Source organism: Cygnus atratus, chromosome 10, assembly GCF_013377495.2.
Source record: "Cygnus atratus isolate AKBS03 ecotype Queensland, Australia chromosome 10, CAtr_DNAZoo_HiC_assembly, whole genome shotgun sequence".
Taxonomy (NCBI): Eukaryota; Metazoa; Chordata; class Aves; order Anseriformes; family Anatidae; genus Cygnus; species Cygnus atratus.
Window position 1 is genome coordinate 6,744,888 of NC_066371.1, and position 17,286 is coordinate 6,762,173.

Consider the following 17,286-nt stretch of genomic DNA (forward strand, 5'->3'; position numbering starts at 1 on the left):
GGTAAATAGGAGATGAATCAAAATAACTTCCTGGTCTTAAAAGAAAAAAAAAAAAAAAGCTTTCTGGCTCTTACAGTGTGGTAACAGAGTCGTGGATTTGTGGTGAATTTCCACCTTCTAACAACTTTTTCCAGCATCTGTATCGGAAGAAAATACCCGAGTCAGTGAGGTATTTGCCGGTTTTGTTGGCACAAGTAAAAGGATCTGGGTTCTTCCTAGGAATGCGGACTCGTGTGATATGTGCAGGGCTGGGTCCACGTCGAACAAGGCAGTCAAACTTCAGTGGTAACAGGAGAACGTGGAGCTGGGAAAGAGGGTTTGTCAGGGAGATTAAATGACCACTTGTTAACTAATCGCGCAAGTGTCTTTCATCTGTTCCTGGCTGTAGGCAACACAGAAGCATGGTTTCTATTAAATCTGTGGTTGCACTGAGGGGCACCAGCTTTCATTATCATTTTTTTCTATTTTTTTCCTGTTCTTGAGTCCGATGGGTAAAGCTGGATTTCATTATTTGAGTGGTATGCATGCCCAAAGCCCTTATGCCCTTGCCAACAAAATTGTCATCCTGCAAACTGATACAATTACAAGAGATGTGAAGTTTTATTTAATGCTCTATTTTTTAATCAGCTTCGTTTTATAACTTTTTTTTTTAAAAGATAAATCTGAGTTCTAGAAAAGTGCTTTATTTACTGTTTCTGGTGTGGTATATTTGTTCTAAACGAAGATGATGTTGGCCAATATAATGGGTAATCTCAGTCATACTTAAAGCTATTCTGCAGATTTCTCAGCTTTATTCTTTTATTAATATCAGATGAGCAATGCAATAAGACGTATTTGTCATGCAGCGCTGGGATTTTCTTTATCTTCTTGTTTTGATCTCCCATGAATAAAATGGCAAGCCAAAATAATATTTTGATTTCCTTTCCTGGTCGTGGTGCTCTAATTTAATCTATAATGCTTGTTTTGTATTTCTGCTCGCGGACTCCTTGTGTTGTGTCGTTTGCAACCAAATGAAGGCAGCACCTGGTTTAATGGACGAGTTAGTCCTACGGAGTGCTCAGGTAGATCAGATGCTAAAACCTTTGGTTGGTTCTTGCGTCCCAGAGGTATAGCTGAAGCCCAGCGAGGATTTTTGCCTTGCTGACACCCGTTAGTGCATTGTGAGGAGCTTTCCTGGCTGTACAGCAAGTCCTGTGTGGTTCTGCACTCACTTTCTCTGGGATGCAGGAAAAGCCTTTTCCACTTATCCTCTGTTTTCTGCTTGAAAACAATACAAAGTAATATATATTTGCAAATCCAGCTTGAAACAGGCAGATATCTGCTAAAGAAAAGCACATTCACATTTGATGGTTGAGACATTTCCCTGAGGTGCCTCTTTTTAAATAATCAAGAGTCCCAACATAAACTCGGCAAAATAGATTTTATTTGCTTTGGGTGCCAATTCATCAAACAATATTAAATGTGTATTTACCTTTCTCCCAGCTGAGAAAAGCGTTCGAGTGTGTGACTGAGCTCTCTCTAGACTGGGATTTAAACACAAGTTTAAACACCCGTTGAGGTGCCCTGCTGGCTGGTGGCTAGCTGGAGGCAGCGAGGCACATCTGGGTTTGCCATTTTGGGAATGCAGAGGTGATGTGAGAAGCCAGGTGTGTAAAAGCAGCTCCTTGCCAACGTGCCCATGCTGGGTGCTCTGCTCTTGAGCACTGCCCATGCTGCCAAACCCAGCTTTTTTAGCTTTTTTTTTTTTTTTTCCTGGGCTTTCGTCCCTCCTGCTTTGGCTCTGGCAAAATGGGATCCCAGAGCAGGGGTGGAGCAGGACCAGTACCTGCAGAAGGTTTGGGCTGGCGGCTCTGTGAGCCTGGGTCCCTGCCTGTAGCTGTGGTGGCACCAGGGCTTTTCCCAACATCAGGCTGGCAGTGGGATCGCTGCCTCGATGAGAGTAAAAAGCAAATGAGAGGGTCGCCTGGCTGGTAACACTGCCCTGCAGCAGCCTGGCTGCTCCCAGGTGAGGAGGGGAATGAGCTGTTGGCTGCATAAGGTGCCTCCCTACCACTAGCCCTATTGTGTATAACCAGTGCAATTGTATTGATTTATATATGTGTGTTTGTGTGTGTATATATATATAACCCCTCCCGTTGATTATAATTAGGTGCTGGTATACAGAGACCCTAAAATCAAAGTACATCTCCAACCTAAGACAGTGTTGTGCTTGAGCTTCTGTTGTGAGTAGAGAACAGTGAAACAGACCCTTAAAAAGGGGAGGGGGAGTGAAGCTTGAAAGCAGCTGCAGGAAATCTGAATCTGTCTGGGATTTTTGCCTGCTCTGATTTAACCCTTCAGTGGCCAGTCACACCACAGTACGTAGCTCCGCTCTGTGGAGCTCATCTCGCTTGTCCTTTTTAAGCTGCAGGAGCTGGGAGCTCCACAGACCAGACCCAGGGGACCGCCCACCTGTCTGGAGCTGGGTGAAACCGATTGCTTACACAGCAAAGAGTAAAAACTGAAGATGGTGACATTACTGCTGTCAAAACAGTTTGGCATGTTTGTAATCATCTCCTCTGTGATGCCTGTTTGTCTTCCCTTGGGCTGTGATTAGATCTACTCACGGTCCTGTTCCCTGTACCTGTGGGAGCTAAACGTGGGGCAGGATCCCTTACCTGGGCGAGGAGTAAGGCTGCAGAGGAGCACGCTTTCTTCCTCTTCACGATGGTGAGAGCAGGAGCTTGGCCTTCATCTCTGCCTGCAGCGCTCCCTCTTGATCCTGCCTCTTCTCGCAGGATACTTGAGCAGCACACCGGGTCGAGTGGCTACGTGCCTGCCCCGCGGAGCAGGAGCTGGTGCTCAATTTCTCTGCTTCAACACACGCGTCGCCTCTCTGTACAGGCTGTGCGTCGTGCACTGGGGGCTCTCGAGAAGGTGAGGCTCCAAGGAGGCTCTCTGGCATCACTTGTGGTTTGTTTGCAAACAGAGTGCTTGAAAGGAGCTGGGGTGGTGAGGAGGGGAGTCGAGAAAGGTTAACTTGCCGCGAGCTGTAACGAACATAAAGGCACTCAAGTGCTCGCACAACAGCTTACGGACAGCGTAGGTAGAGCTCAGCCACGCGCTCGCACAACAGCGCTAGGAACAAAGTGAGCTAGGATGTGTCGAGTCTTGTGGCATTTTTTAAATAGTTTTTTTCCCCTGTATTTAAATGCTCCCCCCCCCCCCCCCCGGGATTCATCCCTTTTATCTCTCTTATTCTCATTTTCACCTGTCTTTTGTGCAGACTTTCCACTTCTCAGAGCCCTGAGGAGATTTATGAGTGGGGTTAGGAGGGAATGGAGTAAGTGTTACAGGGTGACTTGTGAGTGGATGCTTTGTCTTCAGGTTTCCTTAGCAGCTATTCTGAATTTCAAATCCAAGCAAGAGAAAAGATTTAAAAAAAGCAGAGAGCAGAACAACTGCTTGATCCCTGAGCTGGGTCACCCATATGCTGTTAGTCGTGTTCAACCCAAGGGGTTGGGGTTTCTTTCTGCTTTGTTCTGGGCTGTTCTGAACATAAGGAAGATCGTTTCCTCCACAAATAAGTAGAAAAGTAAAAGGGAATTATAGATTCTGCTGTTGACAGTGCCTTTATTTATTTATTTATTTATTATTATTTTGACTTACTCCTGTCTGGTTAGTGGGGAGGTCCTTTTTCTTAGACCCTACTGCACTAGGCCTTAAAGATCTGGGAATGCTCCATAACCTCACCCAGTCTTTTGTTCCTTTCAGCTAAACGTGACTCTTGGTGTACATTGAAAATCAGTTTGCGTGGCTGTGAATGTTACAGTCACAAGAAGATGTAGCTCAGTCTCAAGTAATTTTAGTCCTTGGACAATGATCTACCAAGGTGGGCCCGTCTGATGGGTTGACTCTTTATTTTATTTTTTTAACTGACTTGTTGAAAGAATATTTCCTCTGTATAACACAATGGAACTTCAGTTTGCACCTGAGAGATCACAGAAATTTAGACTCAACCAAGTCTCTCACAGTGAGTCGTGAGCCCTTTGTGGTGAGGTGGGTTTCGGAGACACCAGAGCCCCAGAAGTCCTCATGAAATTGTGTCTTCTCTGCTGGGGACCCTGTGGATTCTTTCACTGCGGCCAAGCAACATTCATCTCCAGGTTTTTGTCTCTTCCCTTAAATCTGTCAGTTGCTCGTGACAACAAAGAGCAGGCAGGCACCGGGCGCCATTTTGCAGGAGCCGGGCTGGCTTGAGGCCAGGCCCTCCTCTGACGTTTAAGGTTAATTTTACTGACGCTTGCAGTGGGCCAGGCTCTTTAAAAATAAAAAGATTTTCTGTCAGATTAGTCAGAGGGAACAGATAGTGCTTGTCAGACCAGAAGGTGTTTCAGACACCCCTGCGCTGACCTCTCCAGGCTGTTTTTCTTCAGGTGCAGTAACATGCGGGCTGGCTCTTCCAAGCACTCAGGATGCCCATCGTATCCCCTCCTTCTTGTGCCGGTTTATGCAGTGTTCAGATCTGTGGTTTGAACTAACATTGCGCTTTGCCTATGGTTCCTTTTTTTTTTTCTTCATTTAAATATATGTTTTTGTGCTGTGTTGTGCCTTCCCCCCACTCAGAATCAGACTTGCTGTTGTTTGGGGCCATTAAAACATACAGATTTAGGTTAGGCTATGCTCGGTTTCTTCTTTATTATAATAATTTTTAAATATAGGTTGAGGTTGAAGCAAGCGTGGAAGAACTTTGCCTCTTTCTCTGTCATATGCCTGGCTGTCTTGGGACTGGTGTCTGCTAATGCGTCTGCTGCTACCTCTCAGGGTGAATATTTAGCTGAAGGCAGCTGTATAAACTCTTTAAATTTGGTTGCACTCCTCAGATTGTCTATTATTCTTCCTCTGTTTTGCATTTTGTTGACAGCTGTTGATAAAGACAGTGTCAGTAGCAAGTGAAGGTGCAAGCAAGCACTGCATGACTTTACACTTCTTAGAATAAGAGGCAGAAGTTTTCACCAATTGTTTATAAACAAATGCCATACTGTTGATCATCCTTTATTTTGATTTTTTTTTATTGCGAATCATCCAAATGATAGCTGGTTTGTATAAACCATCTTGCGCTGCTATTGACATGAAACAGGGTTTGCAACTGTCAGCCATCAATAATTTTACTTATTTGTAGGGGGGGGAGGCGGGGGGGAAGATTTTCCTGGCTGTCTCTGGCCTTCGCTGCATGCAGCTCCCTCGTTTGGGGCTCCTGGAGATGCCTCTTCACCCTCTGGGTTATGTGAAGGGTTGCTGCTGTCTCAGAACTGATTTAGTGCTGATTTAAATAGGTTTTCCCGGGCAAGGTCGCAGCTGGAAGCAGGGGAGGTGCTGGGGCAGGAGGCCCCAGGGTGGCAGGAGGGCTGGCACCCATGGTTGCGGCAGCAAGGCTTGGTGCTGGGTGCTGTGCTCTGGGGTGCTTCTGTTTCTCTCTGCTCTCTTGCCTTTAAAACGTGGGAAGTTTAAAAGCTGCTAGCTAATTCTGTCCTAAAGTCAGGCTTTTCCTGCTCCTTGCTGAATCTTACACCACGGAGGGGAAAAGCAGCCCAAACTTAGTAAATAGCACCTTAATAACAGCGTAATAACAAATAACATTATGATTTTATACCTACAATTTATGTTCCTTTTATTTTTTAGACTCTGGACCAAGAAAGTACAGTAATAACTGGTGTCAATTTAAATAAGGGAAGGTGATAATCGTAACCTTTGAAATAACTAGAACTTTTTATTTATGTACTTTGCAAATATATCCTCTGAAAGGTTATGCTGGTGCTTTAGACAGAAATTTTAGTGTCTTCCCCTGTAATAATTTCTTCAGTGCTACTTTCCCTTTATTAGTGTAATTATTACAGGTTAATGCTGCTATCATTTTCTCTTTTCATGGCTCTGTAGCATGCTATTATTTTCAGGACTCAAAAAGGAGGTGTCTTTAATAGTACCATTACTGTTCTTCACCCTTTAAATTTCATATAAACACTAGTTAGGGGGTATGATTCCAGTGTTAAAATCGCTCTCTGTGGAATGCAGTAAGATGATTTATAACACAAATATAAACCTTTAATAGGCATCCAAAATGGCAACCCTCAGAGATTTAGTGGCACCAACACTGAGCTTTTGATCACTTTAACAGCACGTTCCTGGAACTTTATACAGCGAAGGGAAATTTATTTCCTTAGCAATGGATCTCTGGGCATCGGCTAGGTCGTGTCTCATTCTGTTGTCCTGGGCTTTGGGTAATTTATTGACAGCATTGGGGTATAGGGGCAGCAATTCTGGGGCTTTAGGGTTAGGCTGACATAAATGCTTGCGGTCATTAGTGAATTTTCAGATCAGAGAGGACTGAGGGTTTCAGTAATGAAATGGCTCAGTGTCTCTTGCCTACAGCTGAGAGCTCTTTACTGCAAGTGACACCAGCTGGAGGTCTTGGAGCTACGGCCCCATGCTGGGGACCAGCCTGCCTGGAGCTTTAGGGCTGTGAGTCTTGGTGCATAACATTTGTTTGGCTGTGGTGTTTTTCTAACACTTCAGTCACCCTGCCAAAACTTGGGTTAGGCCTTGAGCAGGCATGGGTGAGAAATGCGATGAGAAATGGTGTGAGTGTGCACAGCAGTAAGCTGGCTAATAATGAATTCCTGACGTACCTTTCTCTGTGCCTTCTCCTGAGCATCCACGTAGCAACACAGAGCTGAGTCTTTGGTCTAAATGTGGTTCGTCTCACCAGCCGAATGCCGAGGCTGTGGCTGCACTATTGCTACCTGCTGTGCCTGGCTGGCCACCAGCCCTCCCATCAGCCTGGTCCTCAGCGATGTGCAGGGCTGCACAGCCCTCCCCAAGGGCAGGTGCTCTAGAACCAGGGAAAAAAGCTACGGTTTCACCAAATGTTTGGCACGATGAACATGGCAAAGCTTCAGTACCAAATGTTTCCACGTTCAGGTAACTGACCTCATTTGCAATCAATATTTACTCAAAAAGCTGAGTAACTACTTACTCTTCAGGCTGCTGGAATATTAATTGGATTGTGGATAACTTTTGCTGCTTTCCTTTGGCATTTCTTTGTTTGCTACCGGTAAAACCATGAGTTGCCTAAGGTTTCGGCACCCTTAGCTAGGACTTAAGATGGGTATTAGCCTGTACCTAAGGTTGCAGCCGTGCCTTTTTTAGCCATGACATTTTTTTAGCCTTTGGAAGAAGTAAATGTTAGGAAAATAATTTCCTCTCCATTCAGCTGTGTTCAGAAAGCTGCTAGCAAAAGCGACTGCTGCTAAAATAACACTGAGTTTTCAAACAAGCTCTTCATACTGCTGCACCAAATGGGGTGGGCTTTCAAAGTTTTGAAATAATGTAAAGATTCTTTTCTTCTCTTATTGCTCTGGATACCGTGAGATCATCGAGAATTACGAACTCTTTTGGCTCTGGCCGTAGTCTTGTAGCTAATTGTTAAGATAACATAGCTGCCAGGCAGGGCCTGCAGCAGCTGTACTCATCCAAATGTTTTGATGGAAGCAAGCCTAATTATTTTGTTTTGTTATTGAACTATTGAAGTATCCTCTTTCAGTTGCTGATGTTTGTTTTTCCCAAGTCCCTGTGCTATAATCGTACAGGTATATCAGAATCATTTCAATTTTCTTTGAAGAACATTGCTTTTATTACCGGATTTCTGGTATAAACAGTGCATTCATCACCGGGATGTTCTCGTACGTTAAATCACCGAAGAAATTGGAAGAGTCTGGGGAAGATCAGCTAAAAATTCAGACCTTTCCCTTTCGATTACTTTACAGTTTATATTTTGCAGCGTAACCGAGGCCAGAGTGCATCGATTCTGTGTCTAAACATTTGTTTTACTCAGAAATGAGCAGGAGAGGGAAGTCTTTTTGAGGAGCCACCTCTTAAAATCTGAAAGTCTCGGAAGACTGCAGAAATGGTGGAAAATAGGAAGTGCTGGTGCAAGGCTGTTTGCAGCTTTCTCTGGAAAACATTTAGATAATTCCTTTATGCCTATGAGCAATTCTGCCAGTGCAACGTCAAGCAGATGAATGCCTCCGTTCCTTGTCCGAGATGTGTGCATTTTAAATGGGAACGTCACGCTGCGGATAGAAGTCCCCGGACTCTTATTAGGTTTCCTGCGACACTGAGATGGCGCTGTGCGAACAGAGCCCCGTGTCACTGTCGTGTTGGGGACACCTCTCGCCGTGTGTGACGGCCTCAGACGCAGCTCAGCGTGCCATCCAGCAGTGCTCTGCAGGAAGGAGTCCCCTGGGTTTAAGGAGGGGGGGACGTGAGGCAAACCCCACTCTCTACAGGTGATCCAAGAGGTGGTGAGGAGAAGTAACAGCTGGGGTAGGGACACTTCCTAACTCAACACTGGAAATCGCCTGTCAAGTTGAAGCAGGGTTTGCTTTTCTTGCTATGCGATGTTGTGCTGAGACAGCAACACCTGTGTCAAGTTTCCATCAAACGTGGTTAAAACCTGTCACTTCTGAGCCCTCCTGCACAGCACGGCTGTGACAGAAACCAGCAGGCGAGCCCCAGCCGGCCAGGCATGATCTGTCACGATGCTGTGTGGGTGCAGGAGGGCCTTGGTGCTTCCCGTGTGCTGCTGCTGGGGGGCAGCCAGCAGGGCTCGGGGCAGCCCACCTCCATCCTCTGCTGCTCAGCACCAGGAGCCTGACAGCCCGCGATGCAGTTACCTGCAGCGATCGCCTGGCGCAGCTCTGCTCGTCCACAAAGGCCGCTGATGGTTCCTGGGGAGCACTCAACAGTTGTGTATTAAATATAGTGATTGTGGATTATGAGATCAGTGGGTGAGGGAATACACGAAGTCAGGAAGCACTGATGGTAGTCTTTGGCCTGTGTGTGCTGCTGTCACACTGCAGAGCCCGGAGTGTCAGGGAGCAGGTCCTTGTAGACAGACCCCTCGGGTTCATGCTTTAAATCTCTGCCTGCAAGTGCAAATCCCCCCTGTCCACCCTCACTTACACCACTGGTTGAGGTCGTCTTGCTCCTGAAATGCAGCTCAGGAGCATCTTGCCTGTCCTGTCATTTCATGGGTTGCTGGGTTTGTCAGATACAAGAACAGCTGTGAGAGCTGCTCAGCCCTCCATGGGACGTGTTCCCTTAGGGCTTTGCACTGAAGCCCTAAGCACTTTGTAAGCTGTTTTGGGGGAGTGGGGCTCTCCCTGGTGCTCACCCCCCTCACCCAGGGCTCGCATGAACGCAGTGTGAGCTGGCAGTGTCAGTCCCTCTCCTCCCTGCTACTGCTCTCGCTGCCCGGCAGGGAGCAGGGCTGGTTTGTCTCAGCCCTGATCTGCTCCTCTGGCAAACTTCTGCAATAACCCCACAAAAACATCATTTGTGCAATGGGTAACATGGTTTCGGGCAGCCTCAAGGACCATGGGGCCATCCTGATGTGGATGTTTTGTCTGGATGCTGGCTTATGCTCCAAACCTGTGGGGAAAATAAAATGCATCAGCTCTGACCTGGTAATATTCAGGGATGTTATGTTGAACTTGGAGAGACTTTGGAGAGCCCTGTAAATGCAGCTTTGTCAGAAAGCTGCTGAAATATCTTGGCCTGGGTCTCCTCCTGCACTCTTAACCACCCCAGGGAAATCTGTGCTCGAAATGCCTCACTTGCAGATACGGTTTTAGTTACTTCCAGAAATTCACATTTAAAGGTATGGGCTGGGGGAGCTCTCACAAGTTTCCTGTGGAGTCAGGTTGAACTCTGTCAGTTTAATAAATACAGGATGGCTTCTTCACGGAGGAGGAGCACACGTACTGCAGAAATGACTGATTTGCAGACACTTTGGTTAGATTTAGGTGTATGTATTCCTTTCAGCTTCAGGTAATGCTTTGCCTTAAAAGCCCACAGCGTGTTTGCATAATTAAAATGCAATTAAAACTTTCTGGAGAATAAACTGGGCAGAGCTGAAGAGCAGTTAGGGAGGGTTGGAAATCCTTCCTGCAGCTCCACCCTAGGAACCCAGGGAGCTGGGGTGGCTTCTTTGCAGTTGCTGGAAAATCAAGTATCTTTCCTGGCCTTTTTGAGGATTGCTTGGTGTGTGCACCAAAATCCTGACTCCTGGCTTGTTGAAGTTTTCTTCCATTGCCTCTGACAGCAGAAGGTATTTTGAGAAGGAAGAGTAAAAAGGGGAGAGACACAGTTTGGTGGACCCACGTGAGATGAGGCACGTTTCCAAGGCATTTGCTCTCTGGCTGTTTGACTTGGCTCTACATCGCTTCTTGAAGATGTCAATGAAAAGCTCTCGTGCTTTATTGACGCTTTCTCTTCTACTGTTGTGGGTTTTGTCCCTCGTGGAGGCTTTATACATTAATACCTTTTTTTTTTTTAAATGTATATAATCAATCTGTGACTGCAGCCAAGGACCTCATGGCAACTGTATGGATTCTTGCTAGACCCCTGTGGATTTTGGATCATTCTAGGCTTATAAGTTTGCTCTGATTTACTGCTGAGACTTGCACCAAACATATTTACTATCTTAGCAGAGCCTCAGGGGTGGAGTTCATATTCAATACCAATTGATCCCGGTGGATAGGGACTGCGGACTGGACAGGAGTGGGGAGAATTAAAAAGCTGCTTCAAGTTTCTCCTTGATGCTGGTCTGTGCACCCAACTTTACGCACTGCTTGAGCCTTGCCCAAACGTGTGTCCTGCCTGTCCTCCCCTGCCAGGCCGATGTCTCAGAGCTGGGGCTGGTGCGTGAAGCCCCAGAGCAGGGGTGGGTGCTCCTGGGAGCTGTGCTGCACTGGGGCTTGTGTCCCAGGGGGCTTTTGTCATGGGGAGGAGGACCCTTAGGAGCTCTGTGGCTGTTGTGGTCCAGGTGGTGGCCCTGGGCAGCCCCCCTTTCTCCTGATGTCTGGGGGATCAAATGACTCGGGTCTGTAAGCTGGGGGTAATTCTGAAAGCATTGTACTCCAGTGAGCTCGTGTCTGTGGTAAGAATGTTAATCACGTCTCCGTATTTGGGATAAATATTTACATCTGAACTGTTCTAATTGGAAACTACTGTTCGTTTTAAAAACAGTCTAAAGAGGTGATGCAGTGTCTTTGCATGCTTAATGGGAAGAGCCAGTTTCATGTGTGATTTAAGGTACTAAATAAGATACTAAGTTATGCAGGATAAAATGTAAATGTATGTCGCTTATTTATGTTTTTCAGGTAAGAAATTGCATTCCGTTAAGCAAGGCTGCCTAAGGGATTTGACAGATGCTGGCTCCATGTATTCATTTGTAAGCTACCGAATCATGCAAAGTATTCTAGCCTGCAAAATTAGGAGCTCTGATTGTAAGTAAAGCATTTTATCCCTTCTTAACATGGTGAAGAATTTTTAAAAAGCAGTGGAGGTGAAGAGGGAGATCCTGGTGAACGCCTCAGCCTGATTTGCATAGGCAATTATGTGTCTTCCCAAGATGAATCGAGAGTTAACATGCATTTGGCAAAATTTCTTGCCAGACTCGAAGACCTGCTATGTCTGAACAGCTGGAAGTCCCAGTGGAGTGGTATGAGTGAGACTGTGCCATTCCTCCCAACGCTTGGAGAAACCCTGCTGCAGCTGGACAAGCGGTTTTCATGCCTGCTGCTCCAGACTGCGCATTTTAAATTTCTGGGTTGAACAAGTTGCAGACACACAAAGAGCTCAGCAGATTTGTTGGGCTAAGGTGCCTGTCAAAGCCAATACATAGGAAAAATAGCATCTCTGTGAAATAAGCTGGGGTGGGTAATGCAATAGTCGTGTTTGCTTGTTTTGGCCTAATACATGATCAGTTACAGATCTGGAAAGCAAATATCCAAATATAAATGGACAGTGCTTTCATTTAGGTAATAAATTAATATAGTTCTTGCATATATTGATTGCAAAAGGACAATAAATTTTTTGCTGAGTTGAAGATGCTGCTTTTAAACAGTTGATGTGAAATCCCAGCCCTAATGAACAGATGTCAGACTGGATGGGGGAGATGTTACATGAAGCAGTTGTATTGGTTTTTAATGTTTGCTGGGTTTGCTCAGCGAAGGGCAGTAACATATTGGTGAGTACAACCTGGTTAGGTTTGTTCCCTCTATTCCAAGTGCTAGCACTCTGATGCTACACTGGTATGATGTACGCAGGTTGCCAAGGAAAAGCAGCAAAAAATCTTCACTTCTAGTGCAAATCAAACATTTGATTATAAATTTACTGTTAAAAGCCAATGTAATGTATAATTTCGTGACTTCTGGAAAAACAAAACAAAACAAAAAAAACAACCTTTGTGATAACTGAAGCATTTACAGTGGTTTGTGTCTTCATTAAATTCCTGTTCTGATAGATGACATGAAACAGCAAGAAGCAAATAAACAGTATGTATCTTCCTGTAGTATTTTGAAAACAAAGAATCATTTACAAGACTTTAAAATACTCTAAAATTTCCCATGAAAAATAGCCGTGAAGATGCCAATTGTTTCTGTCTGTGTATCATTGTGTCAGTGTTTCATTTGTGATTGTTACTGGTTTCTCCATCATACTTGTTCTATGCACATTTTAAAACCAGAAAAATGGGACTAAACGTAGGAGGTTTGATTTAAAAGTTTGAAACTATTTTTTAAAAGTCTAATATGATTTTCTTTTTCATAAAGGTAAGTGGAAAAATATTAGAAGTAAGCTGTGAGTTCCTGATGTTTAAAGAGGCTTGGATCCTAAAACTGTGTAACTGTGTGAGGATGTTAGTTTCCTTTAGAAGAAGGCAGTTTCTGAACTCTGGAGAACTCTGAAATGAGAAGGCAACTTAATTTTACTTTCTGAACCCTGTATTTTAGACTGATTCCCTTTTATTTACTTATTTGGAGCTAGTTGCGTGCATTTTGATGTTGTCATTAGGACTGCTGAAGAAAGGAAAACCTTATGAATAACATTCCTGAATTATCAGTGTGGTTTTGCGTATTTCCATACCATCACAACCACCAGTGAAAAGGCAGGCTGGCTGGTTTGTTTGCAAGAGTTGGCTTCTCAATGCCAGAATGACTTGACCTCAGATACACCAAATTCCAGACTTTGTAAGTAACTGGGGGGAAACACAGGGCACAGTCTTGAACAGATCAAAGATTTCTTCATTGGAGATAGGGCTGGCCAAAAATACTCTCAGATTAGTGCTGTGCTAATAATTAAACTTGTTTCAGTGGCCAAAATGAAAAATAGTAAAGAAACATTTTGTGATCACTACTAATTGAATGTCTTCCCACTAATATTTTTCATCACAATAAAAATTAAAAAAAAAAAAAGCCTTAATGCAGCATTCTTTTTTAATCATTTTTTGATATTTTGGCAGCTGTCTGGATTATATTACTGCTTTTGAATATCCAAACAAAACATTTCATCTAAATTCTGATTTTCTTTCCTTCCCTTTGCAAAACCTTTTACTAAGTACCATCCAAATTAAGGAATATTTTCTGGTCCTTCTGTAGACCTGTATTTAAATGACTTTTTTTGTGGACAAATTTTATCTGATAACCCTAGACCTTTCTGATATTGCTCAGATACGGTTGTGCAGATATTTCTTTAAATAAATGTCACAAAGGGCAGCTTACAGCTCTGTGTTGTTTTGTATATTCAGTTACTGCCACTCAGTATTTCATTTCCACAGCTATATACTTCCCCACCTCAAAATTTCATTTTGTTTTTTTTTTTATTGTTGTGCATCACGGTTGAGCAATACAAAAGGTTTAAAAATGCTGCTTGTAGTATCTGGTAGCTAGGAAGTCTACCAACTGCAATCAATAACTCTGAATTTCTAGGGTAAATTAAATGAAAGCAATATACATGATTCTCTTCATTACACAGGAGAGGAACGGGAAGCTAGAAACGTGATCTGGTTCTTGTAGATACTTGAAAAATAATACAGCTTTGCAGGAAGGTAGCCACCAGAAGGCTAAAATTGATTCTCTTCATTACAGCTGCTTGAAATTTGCATTTTTTTATATCAAGAGACTTTTACAATGGGAGACATTTTTCCTTCTTAAGTAGTTTATTTTGATAAGACGGAAAGAGAAAAGGTTTTTCTTGGACAAACACTCCAAAGAAACCCTCAAATGTTGCTTTGTAAAGGTGAGGCTACTGTCTGTTTGCCATGGGTACAGGGAGGCACAGGTGCAAGCGAGCTAATTTGAGTCATTAATCCTAATGTGACTACATTTCTTGGCCTTTCGGCATCAAAAGGGTTGGTCGAAGGAGGTCACCATTGTAATTGTAGAAGCAGATGGAGAAACTTGCCCCCGGATTGCAGGGCAGCTCCCTGGTGCAGCAGTGGGCTCCTGTAAGGGAGCTCCTGCTTACACCTGTGTAGGGCCCCCCACTTCCTTAACCTTCCTTAATGATCTGTGCCTATGATTATTTTCATCAGCAAAGCACTCTGAGCATGTGCTCAATTTGAAGCATGACTCTTCTCACGGAAGTGAAGTCGGATTTAGGGTGGTGTGCTAGAAGGTCCCACGGCTGAGCCTGACCTGGGAGCAGTGCTGGGGTCTCCATCCCACCCGCTGTCCTGCAGAGCACCCACTTCCCTCTCTGCACCAGGGGAGGATGCAGTGAACAGCAGCTGAGGCCAAGAAGTAATGCCTGTTTAAAGCTATTGCTGGTGGTGTTTACAGGCTAACGAGGCATGGCTGTAGTAAAGAGAGCAGCTACTGGCCTTTTATATCGGAGAAGCTGTTAGTTAGACACGAGTAAAACTCCCGGCTAATGTGCAGCCCGTCTACTTGGTTGCAATCTGTTCCTTGGCAAACGTGGACTTCTGTTGGGTGATAGATGATGTCATGTTGAGAATGGCTAAAAGTCTCTTGGATGATATGGGCGAGCCTTAATTATTCTTAGTTGAACATAAGGCTGGAAAATATTTGGCAGGAAGGCATCTTTTGCATTCTAATTAATCACTGTCTTTTTCCTGGAAACAAAATGAGCCCTGTGTGCTTGGTTGGCTTCAATAGTGGAGAGCAGCGTCCTCAGCAAAGCTCGGGTTTTACCATTTAGTTCTAAAACGCAGCCCTGGACTCAGGCGAAGGAGGTCATATGGGGGTTATGCTGCTTTGGAAGGTGGTCTGCATTTTCATTTTGATTCCCTGCATGTCACTGCTAGCCAGCAGAGATGTCCCTTTAATGTGGTAAGGGAGAGTGGAAGTGCATATATTTCCTTGCAGAGGTTAAACCCAGATTTATATATCTGGAAAATTGACTCTTCTGCCCAGTTGATACAGCATGTGAATTTACAAACCGTCTGCTGTGCTGTAGGGATTCCCGTTGCCTATTCCCTTTCAAGCTATCTCCCCAGACGGGGAAGTGCCAGAATAGTTCTAATATGCGTAAACTGTGGAGGGAATGATGACAATTAACAGCAGGGTGCCCAGTTTTGAAATACTGCATTCATCGTTCCTTATAGTTCTTTTCTTATCATCCTTGCTCTTTGTCAGGCTGGGAGAAATTTCACCTGGACACAGCTGAGATTTTCTTGCAGAGAAGGGGAAAGGTACGTGATGCTGGGAAGCCAGAGCCCCGTTCTGCCCTTCTGGATGTCAGTTCCAGGGCTGTCATTGATTTAACCAGAAACCAGTCTGAGCCCTTGGACTGCAGCACATCCAAAAATACTCCAGGCATTAGTATGGCAGGTTATTAGGGTAGAAATGGGTTATTCGGCTTTCGCTATCCGTACCGCTGCCTTTAGATTTAAGAACTTAATTCCTGCACCAGTTTTTAGACATATGGAATATTATCATCATTAATTCATTTTTATAATCTAGAGGAATTTAGATCAGCTGGGAACTTTATTCTTCCGTTTCAAAACATAATTTAAATCCATAAAGAATTACAGTTGTTGTTAATGTCTCTTGCATAATTAATTTCTTTATGAAATAGAATGAATGCTTGCTGTTCCAGGTACTAAATGGTCTGGATTCTTACAATGCTATTTCAATTGTAATTTAATTAAACCATAGGTTATCCAGTTGAGATGCATTTTAAAACAGCAACAACAAAAGGTAGTTATTGTGAAAGTCAGAGTGATTATTCTTGCAGTGCTAAGACCTACATCAGATGGATGTGGAAGTCTAAATCAAGTGGAAGGCTAGTCCAGAGTCTGTAATCTCTATTTAAAATGTAGTCAATAACTTAGTAATTTGTTTTTTAGATCAGCGTGGTTTTAAAGGTGGCTTTTCTTTCATTGCTTCATGTTTTTCTGCAGAACAAGGCATGGCATCTGAGGTAGCTTGTACAAGGCACGTGATTTTATTAATTTATCACTTTTTTTTGTACAGCTGTAAGTCCATTGGATGGTTCATCTCAGCTGGCCATAAAGCTGCGTAGTGTCTTAAACTCAATGGGTAACATTAGTTTACACAGTTCTTGCCTTTTGTTTTTGCCAAGGTGTTCTGTTTTGCAGAAGTTTGTGGGGAAAAAAAGGCGTGGGTTCTTGTAGCTGTCTTCAGTACTGTTGTGGGTTACTGTATTTTTTTTTGATTTTTGACAACTGCATTGTAATTCAGTGTTTTAGGAACGTGCCGCCTTTTTAAGCGTACGCACTATGTAACTGCTTGTGCTTTTGATGAGTGGCATTCAAAGCGAGAGGTGGCGTTCTGTTTGTGGCCTAACGAGTGCTGATTTAAAAGGATTAACCTCTTCCCTTGATCTGCTGGCCTACGTGCCCCCAGGTGGAGCCCTGGATGCCCGCTGCCTGCCCTGCTGCCAGCGCTCACGTGTTGCTGACCGTTCACGCGGCCCCCAGGCCCCTGTGCAGTGTTAGCACAGATGTGGTCCTAGACAGCAGTTTGCAGAACGCTGTGTTTTTACGAGGAAAGGCAAACAGTGCATTCGTATCTTAAAACTTCAACTCACGTCTGCTCTCTTGCCGAAAGAGTGAGCCACCACCTGCTATTAATTACAAACAGCCTGCTCCAGCTAGTGGCTAAAACTGAACTGGGGCGTATGCGTCTTCTGTTTAAGCCGAGAAGTTGTTTCAGGCATTCCTGTGACTCCCCTGACATCCTGTTCCTTCTAAAGGCCGAATTCAGCTCTTTCTCTCGACTCCCACAGGCTTTGAGCTGTGCCCGAAACGTTTCCTTTCAGCCACAAGGTGCCCAAGCACTGCTCCTTAGGCTGCCCGCACATGCACTGAGGGAGCCGTGTGGAAGCGGCGGGGAGTGAATTAGGATGAATTAGAGGAGCCAGGTTTTATAAAAGCTGGAGGAAATGCAATGTAAATGCCAGTGCCAGAGAGGGACTGCCAGT

General features: G+C 44.4%; 1 protein-coding gene across 27 annotated transcripts in view; it reads left to right on the forward strand.

The window, feature by feature from the left end:
* MAGI1 (membrane associated guanylate kinase, WW and PDZ domain containing 1) overlaps positions 1–17,286 on the forward strand; it is a 326,290-nt gene that overhangs the window by 92,802 nt on the left and 216,202 nt on the right. Inside the window, exon 2 of one of the 27 annotated variants that reach the window (XM_050712791.1) lies at positions 11,202–11,327. The exons of the other annotated variants lie outside the window; for them this stretch is intronic. The gene's annotated coding sequence lies outside the window, so the exon portion shown is untranslated. The remainder of the gene's footprint in view (positions 1–11,201; positions 11,328–17,286) is intronic. 27 annotated transcript variants of the gene reach the window in all.